Source organism: Erinaceus europaeus, chromosome 12 (genome assembly GCF_950295315.1).
Source record: "Erinaceus europaeus chromosome 12, mEriEur2.1, whole genome shotgun sequence".
NCBI lineage: Eukaryota > Metazoa > Chordata > Mammalia > Eulipotyphla > Erinaceidae > Erinaceus > Erinaceus europaeus.
Genome location: NC_080173.1, coordinates 34,588,664 through 34,609,458, shown reverse-complemented (window position 1 = coordinate 34,609,458; position 20,795 = coordinate 34,588,664). Strand labels below are relative to the sequence as shown.

Here is a 20,795-nt window from a genome sequence, read left to right as displayed (position 1 = left end):
GAGCAGTGAATTCACAGTGTAGGCACCGAGCCCCAACTATAACCCTGGAGGCAAAAAAAATCAACATTTAATTATAAAATGAAAGAAATATTTCTACTCCAAATTAAACAGTATTATTCATTAAAGAAGATCCCATTTGCATAGCTTTGCCTCATTTACACTTAAAAAGAGAACAGAATTGGGTTGAAACATGCAGAAGAATGAAATTGAACCACTTTATCTCACCAGAACCAAAAATCAACTCCAAATGGATCAAATACCTAGATGTCAGACCAGAAACAATCAAATACTTAGAGGAAAACATTGGTAAAACACTTTCCCACATATACCTCAAGGACATCTTTGATGAATCAAACCCAATTGCAAGGAAGACTAAAGCAGAAACAAACCAATGGGACTACATCAAATTGAAAAGCTTCTGCACATCCAAAGAAACTATTAAACAAACAGAGAGACCCCTCACAGAATGGGAGAAGATCTTCACATGCCAGACATCAGACAAGAAACTAATCACCAAAATATATAAAGAGCTCAGCAAACTTAGCACCAAAAAAGCAAATGACCCCATCCAAAAATGGGCAGAGGATATGAACAAAACATTTACCTCAGAGGAGATCCAAAAGGCTAACAAACATGAAAAACTGCTCTAGGTCACTGATTGTCAGAGAAATGCAAATTAAGACAACACTAAGATACCACCTCACTCCTGTAAGAATGGCATACATCAAAAAGGACAGCAGCAACAAATGCTGGAGAGGATGTGGGGACAGAGGAACCCTTTTACATTGCTGGTGGGAATGTAAATTGGTACAGCCTCTGTGGAGAGCAGTCTGGAAAACTCTCAGAAGGCTAGACATGGACCTTCCATATGATCCAGTAATTCCTCTCCTGGGGTTATACCCCAAGGACTCCATAACACCCAACCAAAAAGAGGTGTGTACTCCTATGTTCATAGCAGCACAATTCATAATAGCTAAAACCTGGAAGCAACCCAGGTGCCCAACAACAGATGAGTGGCTGAGAAAACTTTGGTATATATACACAATGGAATACTATACAGCTATCAAGAACAATTAACCCACCTTCTCTGACCCATCTTGGACAGAGCTAGAAGGAATTATGTTAAGTGAGCTAAGTCAGAAAGATAAAGATGAGTATGGGATGATCCCACTCATCAACAGAAGTTGACTAAGAAGGTCTGAAAGGGAAACTAAAAGCAAGACCTGAACAAATTGTAAGTAGGGCACCAAAGTAATAACCCTGAGGTGATGGGTAGACATGCAGCTTCCTGGGACAGTGGGGGGTGGGAGTGGGTGGGAGGGATAGGTCACAGTCTTTTGGTGGTGGGAATGGTGTTTATGTACACTCCTAGTAAAATGTAGTCATATACATCACTAGTTAATTAATACGAGAGGGAAAATTAATTGTATGTCTCGAAGTCTTTCAAAACACAAACTGAATCTTTTCTCAATATATGCTGTGTAATTGATATTCAGACTCTCTCAAAAGCCTAGAGCGAGCAGATCAGAAGCAACCAATATCACCGCTATATACAAGATGCTGGGTACTGTACAGCAAACCCTAACAAAAGGACTTTTCAAAGTTAACTCAATTACCAAATAATGTGATGATAACATTAACTATCGATTGTCTTTTTGAACCCTAAGACAGCAGGAACCTCACATCTCCACTATAGAGCTTCTACTTCCCCCAGTCCTGGAACCATTGGATAGGGCCCACTTTCCCGTATGCCTCTCCCAATCCATATCAAATAATATTGCATCTGCCCAACACAACCTAACCAACACAACGATTGCCACCTCAACATGCTTCACTTCAGACTGTGTCCAGAGGCTACACGTGTGGAATGACAACCCTTCAGCTTCATTACTCGGGTGAGACCTTTCCTTTCATAGTCTACTCTAATTTCATCTCAGGTGGTTCACTTTCTAACAAAGTCCCAAAACCTAGATTTACAGCAGTTTCTGTGAGAGAGAGCATATGTTCCCACGTATCCATAAACTACTGCAAAATATATACCTGAAAGCAGAAGTACACTAGAGTTTGCAGTGAGTACCCCCCTAACACTTCCTCTCCACTATTCCAACCTTTGGGTCCATGATTGCTCAACAACTTGTTTGGCTTCGTATGTTAACTCTCTTTTCAGTCACCAGGTTCCAGATGTCATCAGGATGCCAGCCAGGCTTCCCTGAACTGAAGACCCCACCAATGTGTCCTGGAGCTCCGCTTCCCCAGAGACCCACCCTACTAGGGAAAGAGAGAGGCAGACTGGGAGTATGGACTGACCAGTCAACGTCCATGTTCAGTGGGGAAGCAATTACAGAAGCCAGACCTTCTACCTTCTGCAACCCACAATGACCCTGGGTCCATGCTCCCAGAAGGATAGAGAATGGGAAAGCTATCAGGGGAGGGGGTGGGATATGGAGAATGGGTGGTGGGAATTGTGTGGAATTGTACCCCTCCTACCCTATGGTTTTGTTAATTAATACTTTCTTTAATTAAAAAAAAGTCTTCAGAATAAAAAAAAAAGAAATACCTAAAGAATCCAACAGAAAACTACTGGAAGTTACTAGGCAATATAGCAAGGTGTCAGGCTACAAAATCAATATACAAAACTCAGTGGCATTTCTCTATGCAAACACTAAATCTGAAGAAGAAGAAGTAGAAAAAGAAGAAGAAGAGGAGGAGGGGGGAGGGGGAGGGGGGCATCCAGAAATCACTCCCATTCACTGTTGCAGCAAAATCAATAAAATACCTAGGAATAAAGCTGACCAAAAAAGTGAAAGACTTGTATACTGAAAACTATGAGTCACTATTCAAGGAAATAGAAACTGATACCAAGAAATCAAAATACATCCCATGCTCCTCGAATTGAAGAAAAAATATCATCAAAATGAATATTCTCCCCAGAGCCATATACAAATATAATGCAATACCCATGAAAGTTCCACCAAGCTTCATTAAGAGAATAGAACGAAAACTACAATCATTTATCTGGAACCAGAAAACACATAGAATTGACAAAAGAATCTTGAGGAAAAGAAACAGAAATGGAGGCATCACACTCCCAGATCTCAAACTATATTATAAAGACATCATCATCATCAAAACAACCTGGTACTGGAACAAAAATAGGCACACAGACCAGTGGAACAGAACTGAAAGCCCAGAACTAAACCCCCACACCTATGGACATCTAAGCTTTGATAAGGGGAGTGCAAAGTATTAAATGCAGGAAGGAGGCTCTCTTCAATAAATGGTGCTGTGAAAACTGGATTGAAACATGCAGAAGAATGAACCTGAACCACCTTATCTCACCAGAAACAAATGTAAACTCCAAATAGATCAAGATCCTAGATGTTAGACCAGAAACCACCAAATACTTAGAGGAAAACATTGGTGGAACACTTTCCCACCTAAACCTCAAGGGCATCTTTGATGAAACAAACCCAGTTGCAAGGAAGACTAAAGCAGAAACACACCAATGGGGCTACATTAAATTGAAAAGCTTTTGCACATCCAAAGAAACCATCAAACAAATAAAGAGACCCCTCACAGAATCGGAGAAAATCTTCACATGACATACATCAGACAAGAGACTAATCACCAAAATATATAAAGAGCTCAGCAAACTTAGCACCAAAAAAGCAAATGACCCCATCCAAAAATGGGCAGAGGATATGAACAAAACATTCACTTCAGAGGAAATCCAAAAGGCTAACAAACATAGGAAAAATAGCTGCAGGTCGCTGATTGTTGGAGAAATGCAAATAAAGACAACATTGAGATAACACCTCACCCCTGTGAGAATGGCATACAACAAAAAGGACAGCAGCAACTAATGCTAGAGAGTCTGTGGGGACAAAGGAACCTTTCTGCACTGCTGCTGGGAATGTAAATTGGCCCAGACTCTTTGAAAAACAGTCTGGAGAACTCTCACAAGGCTAGACAGGGACCTTCCATATGACCCAGTAATTCCTCTCCTGGGGATATACCCCTAGGACTCCATAACACCCAACCAAAAAGATGTGTGTACTCCTATGTTCATAGCAGCACAATTCATAATAGCTAAAACCTGGAAGCAACCCAGGTGCCCAACAACAGATGAGTGGCTGAGAAAGCATGGAATACTATGTAGCTATTAAGAACAATGAACCCACCTTCTCTGACCCCTCTTGGATGGAGCTAGAAGGAATTATGTTAAGTGAACTAAGTTAGAAAGATAAAGATGAGTATGAGATGATCCCACTCATCAACAGAAGTTGAGAAAGAAGAATTGAAAGGGATACTAAAAGCAGGATTTGACTAAATTGAGAGTAGGGCACCAAAGTAAAAACCCTGTGGTAAGGGGGAGGGTGGACGTTCAGCTTCCTGGGGCACAGGGGTGGGTGAGTGTGAGGGTACACAGTCTTTTGGTGGTGGGAATGGTGCCTATGTACACTCCTATTAAAGTATAGTCATATAAATCACTATTTAATTAATATGAGAGGGGAAAAATTGATTGTATTGAACTTTATAAAACACAGACTGAGTCTTTTTAATACATAGGCTGAGTCTTTGATATGTTGACTCTCTCAAAAGCCTAGACCAGGTAGAACAGAAGCAACCAGTGGTACACCTATATACAAGATACTGGGTATTATACAGCAAACCCTAACAAAGGGACTTTTCAAAGTTAACCCAATTACCAAATAATGTGATGATAACAATAACTATCCATTGTCTTCTTGAACCCAGTAGGAACCTCCCATTTCCACTATAGAGCTTATATTTCCCCTAGTCCTGGAACCTTAGGGTGGGGCCCACTTTCCTGCATACTTCTCTCAATTCATATCAAATAATATTGCATCCACCGATCACAACCTAATCAATGCAACAAGTGCTACCTCAGCATGCTTCACTTCAGACTGTGTCCAGAGACTTCAGGTGTGGAATGACAACCCTTCAGCTTCATTACTCGGGTGAGATCTTTCCTTTCATAGTATTCTCTAATTCCATTCCTGGTGATTCACTTCCTAACATAGTCCCAAAACCTAGATATAGACCAGGTTCTGTGAGAGAGAGCATATATTCACATATATCCATAAACTAGGGCAAAATATAAACCTGAAAGCAAAAGTACACAATAGTCTACAGTGAGTACCCCCCAACACTTCATCTGCATTATTCCAGCCTTTAGGTCCATAATTGTTCAACAATTTGTTTGGCCTTGTAAGTTAACTCTTTTCAGCCACCAGGTTCCAGAGGCCAGCAGGATGCCGACCAGACTTGCCTGGACAGACAACCCCATCATTGTGTCCTGGAGCTCCACTTCCCCAGAGACCCACCCTACTAGGGAAAGAGAGAGGCATGCTGGGAGTATGGATTGACCAGTCAACACCCATGTTCTGTGAGGAAGCAATTACAGAAGCCAGACCTTCCACCTTCTGCAACCCACAATGACCTTGGGTCCATATTCCCAGAGGGATAAAGAATAGGAAAGCTATCAGGGGAGGGCATGGGATATAGAGATCTGGTGGTAGGAATTGTGTGGAGTTGTACCCCTACTATCCTACAGTTTTGTTAATGTCTCCTTTTAAAATAAATAAAATAAAAAAGTAAAATAAAATAAAATATATGTTAAAAAAGATATAATAATGATGACTTGAAGAGCTATCTGCACCCTCATGTTTATGGCCGCTTTATTCACAATAGCAAAAACATAGAAACAACAAAAATGCCCTTCAACAGATGACTAAATATACTCATTGGAGTATTAAAAAAAGATGATATTGCATTCTGTGGGATAAAATGGATGAAACTGGAGATCATGCTTAGTGAAGGAAGTAAGGAGGTAAAGGACAAGTACAGAATTGTTTCACTCATATGCAGAATATAGAGCACGGAACATATGAATGTGGAAAAAAAATGTCAACCTATATTAAGCCTGGGAGAACTATAGTGATTCTCTATGGGAGGGGTGATGGGAACAAGATCTTTGGTAACAGGAGTGGCAAGAAAAATAAAAGACTACACTATAAACCATTAACCCCTCAATAAAAAAAATATTGAAAGAAATAAATGGGGGGTGTGGGAGGGAGGGAGGGAGGGAAGGAAAATGGAAGGAAGGGAAAGTTTGATTCAGTAGAGTGGCTCTGAAAGAATTTTAACTGATTGATCATAATAGGGATTACTATTGAACAATACAGAGATTACTAGTTTAGAGGTAAATATAATTAAATTAAGCTTTTATACAAATAAATACACATACCTCATTATTTAATTAAATTAATGAAAGGTATTCTAGAAAAATTCACATAAAGTTTGAAATAATAAAAATTTTATAGATGAATAATTTAATTCACTCCTTTAGTATTCAGTAGTGAATGCTCTAAATTAGTTTTAGGAGCTATTTTGGTAGTAGAAACAAAATCAGACTAATAGTTAAGTTACTAGCAGGTTGAAAAGTTTAAGAAAAATTAACATATCAATGAATCCTATTCCTTCATAATTAATAAAAATAAAGGTAGTTTTTTTTCCTCATCCCAAATTTATTTTTAAACTTTATTTATTTATTTTCCCTTTTGTTGCCCTTGTTGTTGTTTTTATTGTTGTTGTAGTTACTATTGTTGTTGTTATTGATGTCATCGCTATTGTATAGGATAGGGAGAAATGGAGAGGGGAGGGGAAGACAGAGAGGGGGGATAAAGATAGACACCTGCAGATCTGTTTCAACGCCTGTGAAGTGACTCCCCAGCAAGTGGGGAGCTAGGGCCTGGAACCAGGATCCTTATGCTGGTCCTTGCACTTTGCTCTACCCGCACTTAACCCGCTATGCTACTACCCAACTCACCTCAACCCAAAATTAAAACAATATTTTCAAACAATTGATCTCAGACATTAGAAAAGGATTTCTTGTAATTTTTCCTCATGGTGACTGATGTACCTATATAGTTTCAATTTTTTAAATTTATTTTATTAGTGATTTAATAATGACCAACAAGATTATTCACAATTTTCTAGTAAGAAAGGCAAACTAATACCAACTTGTAAGCTCTGTTGGTTCCAAGTCCACTTATGCAGTCTTTTGTTTCAAATTAAGCTATGTTAAAAGGAAGTAATAAAAATGAAAATATTGCAGAGTATGTGCATCTATAACATCAATATTATTTTTGTTATATACACCTCTGTGAGTAAATAATCAAAATATAAACTTAAAGGTCAGTTACTGAATAACAACTTTGTTACCCTTACATAGATCTTGCATTAGACCTACAACTTTGGAAGAATTTAGTGTCCCCAGGAACATAATTAACTTATAATCTTGACTATGTTGGTAAAAAAAAAAAAAAGAAAAAAAAACTCTTAACTAAATGAAAATTCAAGTACTTATCTTAAAGAGATTAAAGAAAGTTTTCAGGGGTCAGGTGGTGACACACCTGGTTGAGTGCACATGTTGCAATGCACAAGGACCCAGGATCAAGCCCCTGGTTCCCACCTGCAGAGGGGAAGTTTCACAAGTGGTGAGGCAGTGCTGCAAATTGTACCCCCGCACCAACCCCATCCCCACTTCCCTCTCAATTTCTCTCTGTTATCTATTTAATAAATAAATAAAATATTTTTTAAAAAATCTTCAGACTTCTATTACCAGAACTGTATGAGAATAAATCTATGCTGCAAAGTACTAAGTGTAGTAAGTTGATGGAGCAGCAATAAGAAACATAACAGCAGCGATGGAAAAAGAGAAATTTAGGAGGACTCCCAGTATCTGGTTTGAGTTAAGAAATACACAGTTGCTGAAGTCAGTCAGATGGGAGCACCATCAACTGGAGGAAAAGACGCTCCATTCTGGACAGACTACACTGATGAAGTCTAAGAAACCCCCACCACCACCAAAAAAAAATGTTCACTGGGGGAGTCCAGCAGTAGCACAGCGGGTTAAGCGCACATGATGCGAAGCTCAAGGACAGGTAAGGATCCCGGTTCAAGCCCCGGCTCCCCACCTGCAGGGGGGGTCACTTCACAGGCAGTGAAGCTGGTCTGCAGATATCTCTTTCTCTCCCCTTCTCTGTCTTCCCCTCCTCTCTCCATTTCTCTCCTATCCAACAATGACGACACCAATAACAACAATAACTACAACAATAAAAAGCAACAAGGGCAACAAAAGGGAATAAATAAATAATAAAATATATATATATATAATTTTAAAAAATGTTCACTGGACATATTCGGCGCTAATAATCCTTTGTGAAAGAGGCCCAGACTAGAGAGTCAGGCAGTAATGTAGCAGGTTAAGAGCATGTGGTGCGAAGCACAAGGACCCGCATAAGGATCCCAGTTCGAGCCCCCGGCTCCCCACCTGCAGGGGAGTAGCTTCACAAGCGGTGAAGCAGATCTGCAGGTGTCTATCTTTCTTTCCCCCTCTGTCTTCCCCTCCTCTCTCCATTTCTCTCTGTCCTATCTATCTTTCTTTCCCCCTCTCTGTCTTCCCCTCCTCTCTCGATTTCTCTCTGTCCTATCTAACAACAACGACATCAACAACAACAATAAAACAATAAGGGCAACAAAAGGGAAAATTTAAAAAAAGAGGCCCAGACTACAAAGTACAACTTTCCACATTAGTGTTCAGTATATGTCTATTTAAATCTATTGAACTTTTATTTCTTTTTAATAAACAGGGCTATAGCTGCCACCACAATAATGGTTAGGAAATACTCTATGGGTGTTGACTACTCCTTTAATTTTACCCCCCTCCCTCCCTGGGACTGATTATTTCTATAAACAAAAGAGGGTAATGGAAAGAATGCTATTCAACTTCTAACTCTAATATGTTAATTATGCTACCCTGAGAAAGACAATTCTCTGTAACTCAGTTTCCTTATCTATAAAAGGACTATAAATCCTATTAACGGGGATTAAACATATAATGAGTAAATGATATACTTAACTAAGTATCCAGAAAAGAAAATGCTCAATAAAAGGTACTTAGTGAAAACACTGCTTACAAGAATTTTTATGGCATTCCAAAAGTTGTTAATAGCTTCTGGTTGTTTCATGTCATGCTTTCTTTCCTGAGTTATTTTCTATGCATAGCAAATCTTTTTGGTCACTTCAGGTTTAGTATATTATAACCAAAAATAATCCTTGTGAGGATCTCTATTCTCAAGGAATGTACAGTTTTATCTGGAGGCAAGATTGTTTTTAATAATGATAAATCAATAATGAGCATCCACTATGTGCTTGGTGCTAGCGATACTGAAGCTGAGAATAATGTCACTCCTGCTTTCAAAGAATGCAGCCTGGAGAGAAGACAGGTGCATAGAAAGAACAAAAATTAGGGGGCTGGGCTGTAGCGCAGCAGGTTAAGTCCACACTGCGCAAAGTACAAGGATCAGTGTAAAGATCCGGTTCCAGCCCCAGCTTCCCACCTGCAGGGGGTTGCTTCACAAGCAGTGAAGCAGGTCTGCAAGTGTCTATCTCTCCCCATCTTTCCCTGCTCTCTCCATTTCTCTCTATCCTATCCAGCAACAACAACAGCTATAACAACAATAACAACCACAATAAGGGCAACAGCAAGGGCAACAAAAATGGGGAAAATGGACTCTAGGTGCAGTGGATTCATAATGCTGGCACCGAGCCCCAGCGATAACCCTGGAGGCAAAAAAAAAAAAAAGAACAACAGCAACAACAACAACAAAAATCCACATACTGAACACCTACTGTGTCACAACTTGCATGTATTCATGAATTACATTCATTTAAGGTAACTGTTCTAAGTCAAAAAGCAAAGAGCCCCAGCCCTGGAAGCAAAAAAAAAAAAAAAAGTAAAATAAGATAGTTGAAAGAGGGTGCCTCTTGAGTTTGCAAAGTTGAGTACAAACATCTGTGCCCCAAAAAGTGATCTGTTAAATTCCACCAGCCAAGATTTAATTCTAAAGATAGAAATCAATAGTTTGTAAATGGATCCTTAACTTGCTTTACAACTGAATCAACTTGTGTATGAAGATAACCCTTACTTAATCCCTCCTCACCTTTTCTTCAAGGAAACACACAATATTATGTTAAGCCAAAACCTGTGCAAAGTGCTTTGCATAGGTCATTTGACTTAAGACAAAAAAATAAACTGGTACAGGTAGCTGAGAAGGTTTTTCAGGAGGTAGAGGAAACTTCTGATTAAAATTGTATTAGACCAGATGCTTCTGGTAAAGTTCACTAACGTTCTTTGGTCTCTTGCAAAAGCCCAGTACTTCTACTTGGAATATGACAGCAAAGATAATTAACCCCATAAAGCCATAAAGCAATGCAAATGAAATCACAAAGGGAAAAAAATGATTGACATTAAAGTAAATGAGAAAGAAATCGACATATTAAGAGAAAGAAAAAGATTTCAAATGATGTCATAATAGAAACCAGATGAGAAACCTAAATAGAAAGGGAATGTTTCAAAGAAAACAAATCAGAGGGGGAAAAAGGAACTGAGGGGAAAGAAATGACTAGAATTTATTTTGACTTTCTACAGAACAGTAGATGATACAATGGTTCTCATTTCTGAGGTCAAGTCCCTTGTGAGGTCTGAGGCAAGTTATTTCACTGCCCTTTTTAAATAGTGGAACATCACCAGCCAAGCCTCAGAGTTTTTCTGAACAATAACTGAGAACAACACTGAACTCTGCCTACACCTTCCATTTTTACAGTGGTGACAAACATGATAATTTATGATATTAACAACACCCTCTCAAGATGAGCCAGGACCTCGCAAGATGAGATTCTATGCATCTTTCTCTAGCCCTGTGATAAATCTCAAAGAGTGCCACACAGATTCCTTGGCAGGCCATTGTGATTCTACTTAATGTTATTTGGACCCATCTCCCTGAATCTTGTCATCAAGAAGTAACACATTTGTTTATGTAAGGGGTTCCACATGAAAAAAAAAAAAAAAAACAACCACAGCCTAGCATAAGGAGAGTAAAGTTGCAGACCCTCTAAAGCAAGCTATATCATCACATGCTCAAAGTTCTCACTTTGCACAAGTATCATCATGTCATCGCTCAACTTCTGTGATCACTCCACCTTTAACAGCTGTTCAAGAAGTATCCTAAGAAAACCCACAGAATCTTAGAACCTCAAAGATTTTTTTATTTATTTAAAAAAGGAAACATTAACAAAACCATAGAATAAGAAGGGTACAACTCTACACAATTCCCACCACCAGATCTCCGTATCCCATCCCCTCCTGAAAGCTTTCCCATTCTTTATCCCTCTGGGAATATGGACCCAAGGTCATTGTGGGATGCAGAAGGTGGAAGGTCTGGATTCTGTAATTGCTTCCCTGCTGAAATAATAAATGGGTGTTGACTGGACCCATCTTCCTCAGGTGTAGCATAGAGTATGTTGTCCATCCTCCCTTCGGAGAATGGAACATTCTTGGATCCATTGTTGATCCAAGTTGAGGGCAAGGAAGGACCCATATGAGGCCCACAAAGAGGTATATTTTGTTGTTCCTGATAGAGATGACCAGTAACAATGGAGAGAGGGATTTATTTGAGATCTAGGCCCATCATATCTGTTTGGGCAGGACTACCCGAATAGGGCGCCAGAACCTGACAGATTTTTATGGTGTTCTTGGTATAGAATTGCAAAGGATCCAATCATTGTGTAGTATTCTGTTTTTTAAAGCAACTCAACTTCAACTGCTTAAAACTTTATAAATTCTGAATGCAGACTGAAAGAATTGCAATAGAGACCACTAGTAAAAACACAACTGTTATTATGAATGTCTCCTGGAATGCTTAAAGTCATCCCTGCTGTCTAAAGCACAGTTGGGTTTTGTCTCTTCCTTTTTGTATGGACTCCGGCAGAATGACATCAGTGTCCTCTGTCCTGTAAAGAAAATCACCTTATAGGGGACTTCGCAGTGGTACACTGGTTTAAGCACACATGCTACCATGCTCAAGAACCTAGATTCAAGGCCCTGCTCCCAACCACCATGAAGCAGGAGAGAAGCTTCAAGAGCCATGAAGCAAGTACTCCAGGTGTCTCTTTGTCTTTCTCCCTCTCTATTTCCCCTTTCCTCTCTCAATTTTTCTCTGTCCTATTCAATAAAGAAAGAAATAAAAGGGGGGGGGGAAATGGTTCCAGGAGCTGTGAATTCATTATGCAAGCACCAAGTCCTAGCAATAAACCTGAAGAAAAGGGAAAAAAGAAAATCACCTTACAATGCACTTCTGTTTGGATGGGTGGAATATAAAAAGGTTTTAAAGAATTTTTTTTTTCTAAACCAGAACTGCTAGCAACTGAAAGGTGCACATTAGGTGGCATGTTGATTCTGAAGTCTGAAATCCCGATCTGTAGGGAGGAAGCTTCACAAGTAGAGGACATGCTGCAGGTGTCACTCCTTCTTTCTGTATCTCCTCCCATCTCTGTCTCTCAGCCTATATCAAAATAAATGTCACACAGAACAGTGGAATAGTGCTGGCAATGAGCCCCACTAATCCTGCTGGCAAAAATAATAAATAAATAGAAAGCACCCATCTAGGGCTTTATCATCAAATTGAGTAAAAATAAATAAATAAACTGAGAAAACCAGGCAGTGGCATACTCGGTTGAGTACACATATTATCATGAGCAAAGACCCAGATTCAAGCCCCTAATTTCCACCTGTATGGGGCAAGCCTCATGAGCAGTGGAGCAAGTGCTACAGGTGTCTCTCTTTATCATACCTCATCTCCCTCTCTGTATTAAAAGAAAGGGGGAGGGAGGTTAAAAAAAATGGTCACTGGGAGCTGTGGATTCATTATGCAGGCACCGAGTCCCACCTATAACCCTAGTGGCAATTTAACATAATAATATAACCTGAAAAAAATAGTTTTTAACACATATATATAGAGAAATGTGTTCAAACCTGGCCAAGTGGCACTAATAAATTCAAACTAAGGCCAGAGTGACAGCTATACTTTCTAAGGAGGTTATGGGGGTGGTTGGGAGCTGGAGTATATTAAGGGGTGATAATGGGTAAATGGCCACTGATTCCACTGTGCAAATCCTGAAGAATACAAAAAGCAAACAAACAAACAAACAAACAAAAACAACTCAGCAATGTATCTATGGATTCTCTGAGATAAGAGAACTTTATTAATAGCTTAACAATATGTTCTAAGTTATGCTAATAGTCCAGATCCTCCTATTGAAATTCAGTATGCTCAAAGATATGCATAAGATCAAGAGAGAGGGAAGTCGGGCTGTAGTGCAGCGGGTTAAGCCACATGGCGCGCAAGGACCTGGGTAAGGATCCCGGTTTGAGCCCCCAGATCCCCATCTGCAGAGGGGTTGCTTCACAAGCGGTGAAGCAGGTCTACAAGTGTCTACCTTTTTCTCCCCCTCTCTGTCTTCCCCTCCTATCTCCATTTCTCTCTGTCCTATCCAACAACGACGACATCAAAACAACAATAGTAACTACAACAATAAAAAACAACAAGGGCAACAAAAGGGAATAAATAATAATTAAAAAGATCAAGAGAAAAACACAAAGCTAGAGGAAACTTGGTCAGATAGAATGGGGAAGATTTACTTGAAAGTCTGAGAGTGAGGAAAATAGGATAAAACTAGAGGACTTGTTTGAGGAAAAAAATTGAGGTTTCAATTGCATTTTTTAAAAGCCAAATATGGCTTCGGATTTTTAAATGTGCTATATATAAATACTTGCTGCAACTTTAATATTTTCCTTTACTTGAGATTTAATAGGATTCTGCCTTGAGCAAGAGTTTTTTTAATAGTAATAATAAAAATACTTAATAGTACTTAGAGCAAGCATGTGTGGTCATGATTTTTAAGGGGTGGGGGGTATAAAGGTAATTCTGAACATCTGTATTGCATTTCCACATGATAAAACCACCACACTCCAAAATTACTCTGAAGTTTGGTGAAACTAGGGAGGGTGCAGCAATTCCTGTATAGAAATGTTTATTTAAAAAACAGAAAGTAAGGCCCAAAGGCCATTTTGGGGAAAACAAGGATAACAACTTTCACTATAAAGTAAAACTACCAATTAACAGTGAGAGTCCAGTAGTCTAAAAGTGAAATTTACTTGTCATCTCAGATCTCAATTACTACTCCATAAATACTCCTGGAAAAAAAAAAAAAAACCAAACATCTTTTGTTTTCACCAAGTTCTAATCTCCCCACGTGCAAAGATCACGCAAAGATCGACATGCCACCCACAACCATTCCTTACATTTCTTTTCTAGGTTTTGTTTCATTTTCAGCCCTACATTCTCTCAGAAATAAGGAGCATGAGAGAGGAGATCAGAGAGGCAGATTTCTTTTCAGCTTCAGTCTCCCACATCCCATTGCAAACATCTGTTTCCTAGTTCATTCAGTCCCCTGGAGTCAGTCTTTGGGTCAAGAAGTGTCATGAACTGGGCTGTCCTTCCTCAGTAAAAACAGTTTCAAGCAGGTGGGACTAGGAATTACTGGATTTTCCACAGCCAGAGGCACACCACCAGATGTGTCAATCAATGTCCACCAAAAGTTCATAACCTGGGCAATTTTGCCCAGCCTTCTGAGGGAAATTTTGTAATGTCTGGAGATATTTTGGCTCTCACAAATATATGGCAAGTTGTACTACTTAAGTTTAGTGGGTAGAGATCCAAGAGGCTGCTAGACATCTGCAATGCATAGCAGATTTCCCACCACAAAGAATTATCAGAGATTTTTGTATTTTTCCTTTCTTTACATTCAGAAAGAAAATATCCCTGAGCAAGAAGCCAAAAGATAAAAATTCTAGTCTCATCTTCTCAGGGATTTTAGGCTGAAATACCTAGAAGTGTCAAGAAATGGCTAGGAACAGAAACTTGGAGTCAACGGCCAGAATTTGAATCTCAGATCTGTCACTACTTGTTTGGAGACCCTGGATCAGAAACACCACCCTTCTGGGCCTAGGTCTCCTCAACCAAGAGACAGGAACCTTCACCACACCCAGAGTGCTGGTGGGAGGATTAAAGGACTCTTCTGAGAAAATGACAAGTACAGATGGATGCTCGTGAATGTCCAGTTAAATGTTACATATCATCAATAAATTTCTCAGAGCCTTTGTTTCCTCAAGACATTACTTGGAGCATGAAGAAAACTCATTAAAATGGAATGTATTCAACAAAGCACAAGACCTCCACCACATCTAAGGTAACTACCCCCTGAACAGTGTAGCTATGCCTGTCTCAATTTCCCAAAACTGTAGCTCGTGAAGCACACTGTAGTACTCACAGTACTGGTGTTTGGGGTTCTTTCCAAGCTCATCAATGAGAATATATTTGGGGTTCACTGTTTCATCAGATGAAGATGACAGTAAATTAGGGCAGCTACTGAAAGAATCACTTGGAAAAAGTAGTCAGACACAAAATGAAGCAGAAGAAGCAGAGCAATGAGGATTGTAGTCTCTTCTAGTATAACCTCCTGACATTCCATACACTCCTTGGCAGCCTCTCCCTACACCTTCCCCCACCCTCACCCCTACCTTGTCACTTTCTTTTCTCAGCAGGTTCCAAAAGGCCTTATGCCTAATGGCTCCCTGGGGCTCCACCAGTCTATGTTACTGTAAAAAGAAACTAATTACACTCATTAAAGTCAATATGGGGTAAAACCTGGGCCATTTCAAATTACCATACTGTGTTCAAACTTTAAAGAATGATTTATAATTTAAAAGATAAGGTAAATGACACTAAACAGAAATGAATGCATTTCTAAGTCACCAGAAATACAAGCGTAAACATTATGAAACCCTGCTTTTGGATGTGCTGTCACTGAATGTCCAGAGGGAATACTTTTTCTGTTGAGATGCACCATCAGCATTCATCTTGCAATTGGAGCGCTTGGAGAAAACAAAACTCTGTGAGAACAAAAGGAGTCTGTTGGCATCAGCAACAAAAATTCCATATAATATGAACAGCTACATTGCATTCAAAATTAAATGCTCACTCAGAAAAGAGGCATGAAGGAGAAGTATGCAGTTTTCAAAGTTTCTGCAGTTTCAAAGAAGACTCTGAAATCACAGTGGAAGTCAGAAAAAAGACAACTTTTAAAATTATCACAAAGGGCCCATGGGAAATAGTTCAGCTTGTCAGAGCACAGTGTTAGTGTGTCTGAGGTCCTAAGGTCTTAGGTTCAATCCCTGTCACCACCATAAGTCAGAGCTGAGCAGTGCTCTGGTCTCTATCTACCCCACCTCTCTCTGTCTGTCTGTTTCTCTCTCTCTCTCTTTCACACACTCACAAAACAAATAAGTAAATATTAAAAATTAATTAATTTAATTAGTTAAATGATCACAAAAACAACTGGAGGCTTTAGGCCAGAGGTATAGCTCAGTGTCAGAGTAAGGACTTGTACACATGAAGCTCCAGAAAGCCCATATTCAATCTTTGGTACCACCATATAGCAGAACTAAGCAGTACTCTGATCTCTCTTATAAAAAATAAATAAATCATTTATAAAACATGTAAACCAAAACAAAAAATTGTCAATAATCAGAAATATCCTCTGCACGTAGGCAGAACTTCACAATCCTTTCTCAGCCACGTTCTCAATCAACACTGTTTGGACAGCACCATGCAGATTTCATCTAACTCCCACCTCCAGAATCTTATCCTAAATCTAGGCCCTCCTATTGATGGCTCACTAACTGCCCATGACCAGTTCCTCCAGCAGCTATCTGCTCCGAGCACTTACTAGTACTCAGTTTTGAGTTGTCAGGGCCCTGTCTGCAGGTAGAAATGACATTTCCCTTCCATTTCCATGGCCACGATCCAGATGCAGGCACTGTCACCTGAACAACCACAGTATCCATTTCAGCTCTTTGCCATGCTTTTAGTCTCTTACAACCCATCCTACTAACAATTTGTGTTAACATCCTTTGCTGGCCATGCCATTCTCCAAAAGACAACCCAGAACCTACTAAGTCAAGGTCAATCTTCTGTGTCAGAGGCTCTGAATTTGCAGTGATCTGAACTCAAACCTCCTGCTCAGCTTTATTTCATTTTCCTGGCAGGTGGAGTACCAGCCATTCCAAACCAAACAGGCTGCTCCCCAAATCCACAATTCTCATCTCTAAGGCATGGCTCAGCGCTCCCTTTTCCAATTAGACTTCTCTACCTCTTCTGCATGTTGAAATTCTTCCTGCCTTTGAAGGCCAGTTCTGTCATAAAGTCACTTGTCTGTTCTGTAAGCTGCATAGTATTAAAATGTCATTCAAGGTCTTCTCCATGCTGTTATCCCAAGAAGTGGTAGCACACAGTGGCAGTGGTGACAAGTATAGACTCTGGAATCAGATTTCCCAGGTTCTGATCTGAGCACCTGTATTTGTTGTGCATGACTGGAAACAAGTACCTTCTTGACCCCAATTTCCATATCCATAATAATACCAATGATAAAAACAAAATTTACTTAGCACAGCACTGTGCATTGAAAAGGTACCAATAAATGTGAGCTATTTCTGTTACTACCCACATGAATTCCTGAATAAACTACAAATTTGCCAGGGGTGCTCTCACAATCCTGCACATGGATGTCTAACTTGTGCCCAACAATGTCCAAAAAAAAAAAAAAAAAGGAAAACTTTCACTTAAGGTTACCTTTGAAGTTCCTTCTCAACTCCAAACACACAACAATGATAAAGAGAACACAAGAATATTGTAATGACACAATCATTACGAACTTTTCCAGTGTTTAGGAAGTAATATGGAGAATAATTCTCAAAGTACTTGACTTTTTCCTTGCTCTTTGAAATATTTATGAGGACCCATAAGAAATATTTGAGTCCTGGGAATATTGATAGAATGTACTGATCAGGTTAAAACTATACTATATGTATAAAGAAATTCTTTTTTTTTAATATTTTTTAAATAATTATTTATTTATTCCCTTTTGTTGCCCTTGTTGTTTTATTGTTGTAGTTGTTGTTGCTATTGATGTTGTCGTTGTTGGATAGGACAGAGAAATGGAGAGAGGAGGGGAAGACAGAGAGGGTGAGATAAAGATAAGACACCTGCAGACCTGCTTCACTGCTTGAAGCGACCAGGCATGTAGGAAGCCAGGGCCTCAAACCGGGATCCTTACACCGGTCCTTGCACTTTGTGCTACGTGCACTTAAACTGTTGCGGTACCACCCAACTCCCTGTATGAAGCAATTCTTATAAAAGATTGTGCACTACTCATTTGAACATTTTGGTTTTGCTACAACACAGACAGAAATGGAGGGGCTCTTGCTAAGTGAAACAATTCCAAAGAAGAAAGACAAATACCAGATGATCTCACTCACCTGTGGGATTTAGGAAATAAAGCAAGGGAACAGACAGAATAATACACAAAAAAATCTTTGACCTATACCCACATATCTGGGTTCTGACCATTAAGGGGGTGGGGGAGAAATTATAGTGGGGGCAGACAAGGTGGGTTAGCACATTATTGTGGAGAGTTGTGAATCTGCATCCCTGACAAAATAACAGTCTTGAAAAAATGTTTTTAAAAAAAATGATTTAAAAAAAGACTGTGTGTAAAATATTTTATTTATTTGGTGGCTTATGTTTGAATTTTATTTTGTCTCCAGTGTTATTGCTGGGGCTTGTGCCTGTACCACAAATCCACTGCTCCTAAAGATCATCTTTCCATTTTGTTGCCCTTATTGTTGATGTTACTGCTGTTATAGTTCCCATTGCTGTTGGATAGGACAGAGAGAAATGGAGAGAGGAGGGAAGACAGAGAGGGGAGAGAGAGACAGACCAGCAGACCTGCTTCACTGCTTGTGAAGCGACTCCCCTGTAGGTGGAAAGCCTGGAGCTCGAACTGGGATCCTTACACTGGTCTGTGAGCTTTGCACCATGTGCACTTTTCTTTTTAATTTTTTTTAAGTTAATTTTTTTTTATTTAAGAAAGTATTAATTAACAAAACCATAGGGTAGGAGGGGTAAAACACCACACAATTCTCACCACCCATTCTCCATATCCCACCCCCTCCCCTGATAGCTTTCCCATTCTCTATCCCTCTGGGAGCATGGACCCAGGGTCATTGTGGGTTGCAGAAGGTAGAAGGTCTGGCTTCTGTAATTGCTTCCCCACTGAACATGGACGTTGACTGGTCAGTCCATACTCCCAGTCTGCCTCTCTCTTTCCCTAGTAGGGTGGGTTCTGGGGAAGTGGAGCTCTAGGACACATTGGTGGGGTCTTCAGTCCAGGGAAGCCTGGCCGGCATCCTGATGACATCTGGTGACTGAAAAGAGAGTTAACATACGAAGCCAAACAAGTTGTTGAGCAATCATGGACCCAAAGGTTGGAATAGTGGAGAGGAAGTGTTAGGGGGATACTCACTGCAAACTCTAGTGTACTTCTGCTTTCAGGTATATATTTTGCAGTAGTTTATGGATACATGGGAACATATGCTCTCTCTCACAGAAACTGCTGTAAATCTAGGTTTTGGGACTTTGTTAGAAAGTGAACCACCTGAGATGGAATTAGAGTATACTATGAAAGGAAAGGTCTCACCCGAGTAATGAAGCTGAAGGGTTGTCATTCCACACGTGTAGCCTCTGGACACAGTCTGAAGTGAAGCATGTTGAGGTGGCAATCGTTGTGTTGGTTAGGTTGTGTTGGGCAGATGCAATATTATTTGATATGGATTGGGAGAGGCATACGGGAAAGTGGGCCCTATCCAATGGTTCCAGGACTGGGGGAAGTAGAGGCTCTAAGTGGAGATATGAGGTTCCTGCTGTCTTAGGGTTCAAAAAGACAATCAACAGTTAATGTTATCATCACATTATTTGGTAATTGGGTTAACTTTGAAAAGTCCTTTTGTTAGGGTTTGCTGTACAGTACCCAGTATCTTGTATATAGCTGTGCTATTGGTTGCTTCTGATCTACTTGGTCTAGGCTTTTGAGAGAGTCTGCATATCAATTACACTGCATATATTGAGAAAAGATTCAGTTTGTGTTTTGAAAAACTTCGAGACATACAATTAATTTTCCCCCTCTCGTATTAACTAGTGATGTATATGACTACATTTTACTAGCAGTGTACATAAACACCATTCCCACCACCAAAAGACTGTGACCCATCCCTCCTACCCACTCCCACCCCCCACTGTCCCAGGAAGCTGCATGTCTACCCCTTACCTCAGGGTTATTACTTTGGTGCCCTACTTATAATTTGGTCACGTCCTGCTTTTAGTTTCCCTTTCAGATCTTCTTACTCAGCTTCTGTTGATGAGTGGGATCATCCCATACTCATCTTTATCTTTCTGACTTAGCTCACTTAACATAATTCCTTCTAGCTCTGTCCAAGATGGGTCAGAGAAGGTGGGTTCATTGTTCTTGATAGCTGCAAAAAATATGGAATGCTTCACGAATTTGCGTGTCTTCCTTGCGCAGGGGCCATGCTAATCTTCTCTATATCGTTCCAATTTTAGTATATGTGCTGCCGAAGCGAGCACCCATGTGCACTTTTTTAAAAAATTTTTAAATATTTATTTATTTCCTTTTTGTTGCTTTTATTGTTGTTGTTGTAGTCATTGTTGGATGGGTCAGAGAGAAATGGAGAGAGGATGGGGAAGACAGAGGGGGAGAGAAAGATAGACACCTGCAGATCTGCTTCACTGCCTGTGAAGCGACTCCCCTGCAGGTGGGGAGCTGGGGGCTTGAACCAGGATCCTTACATCGGTCCTTGTGCTTTGCACCACGTAAGCTTAACCCACTGTGCTACCGCCTGGCCTCAGAGAATCTTTTCTATGATAAGCTTTGTTGAAGAATCTGTTGAAGTT

General features: G+C 39.9%; 1 protein-coding gene and 1 non-coding gene across 9 annotated transcripts in view; both read right to left on the bottom strand.

Moving 5' to 3' along the window:
• ERC2 (ELKS/RAB6-interacting/CAST family member 2) overlaps window positions 1-20,795 on the bottom strand; it is a 1,141,350-nt gene that overhangs the window by 855,179 nt on the left and 265,376 nt on the right. The gene's annotated exons all lie outside the window — the stretch shown is intronic.
• LOC132542207 (U6 spliceosomal RNA) lies at window positions 20,362-20,468 on the bottom strand. Its single transcript, XR_009553314.1, has one exon. It is a non-coding gene; the product is annotated as a U6 spliceosomal RNA (small nuclear RNA).